Below are 1,252 nucleotides of genomic sequence, written 5' to 3'. Positions count from 1 at the left end.
CTCGTGACTCCCACACTGCTCACGATGTGCTTTGTGCTCGTGAGTCGGTTGCTCCAGCACCTGTGTGCAACGCGTTTGTGAGTGCTGGTGTGCAGAACGTGTGCATGTTTGTGTGCTGCCAGGCTGCATGTGTTGGGGTGCACTGTGTTGGGGTGCACTCAGTGTGTTGCTGTGCAGGCAGTGTGTGTCGGTGTGCACTCAGCATCATGCAAAGCATTTGGCACCGTCCCACGTAACATTTTGGCCACCAAATTGGAGAAAGATGGATGTGATGGATGGAGCACTGGCTGGGTATGGCATTGGCTGCCTGGCTGCACTCAGAGAGCTGCAGTCAATGGCTCAGTGCCCAACTGGAGGCCAGGGAGGAGCGGCGTTCCTCAGAGATCAGTGCTGAGAGCGGTGCTGTTTAACATCTTTGTAGACAACACAGACAGTGGGATCGTGTTGCACCATCAGCACATTTGCAGATGACACCACGCCGAGTGGTGCAGTGACCCAGCAGAGGGAAGGGATGCCATCCAGAGGGACCTGGGCAGGCTGGAGAGGGGAGCCCACAGCGACCTCGTGGAGTTCAGCAAGGCCAAGTGCAAGGTGCTGCATCTGGGTCGGGGCAATCCCAACCAAGATATAGGTTGGGCAGAGAATGGTGTGAGGGTAACCCGGAGGAGAAGGATTTGGGGGTGTTGGTGGATGAAGGACACAACATGAGCAGGCAGTGCGTGCTCACAGCACAGAAAGACAACCAGATCATGGACTGCATCAAGAGAATTGCGACCAGCAGGTCGGGGGGCTTCTGCCCCTCTGCTCCACTCTTGTGAGACCCTACCTGCACTGCATCCAATGCTGGGCTCCCAAGACAAGAACATGGAGCTGTTGGAGAGGGTCCAGAGGAGGGCCACAAAGCTGATCAGAGAGCTGGAGCAGCTTTCCTATGCAGACAGGCCCAGAGAGCTGGGGGTATTCAGCGTGGAGAAGAGAAGGTGTTGGGGGGACCTTATAGCATCCTGCCAGGACCTGGGGTGAGGCTGTGAGCAACCTGGGCTGGTGGGAGGTGTCCCTGCCTACAGCTGGGGGTTGGAACAAGGGGATCTGACAGGTCCCTTCCGACACAAACCATCCCATGATTCCATGATCTTGAAGGTCCCTTCTAACACAAACCAATCCACATTTCTATGATCTTCAAGGTCCCTTCCAACACAAACCACTCCATGATTCTGTGACCTTGAAGGTCCTTTCCAACCCAAACTATTCC

Source organism: Centrocercus urophasianus, unplaced genomic scaffold, assembly GCF_019232065.1.
Source record: "Centrocercus urophasianus isolate 14NV4802_14NV808 unplaced genomic scaffold, USGS_Curo_1.0 seq_283, whole genome shotgun sequence".
NCBI lineage: Eukaryota > Metazoa > Chordata > Aves > Galliformes > Phasianidae > Centrocercus > Centrocercus urophasianus.
The sequence above is the reverse complement of the archived record's forward strand: the minus strand, read 5'-3'. Positions refer to the sequence as shown.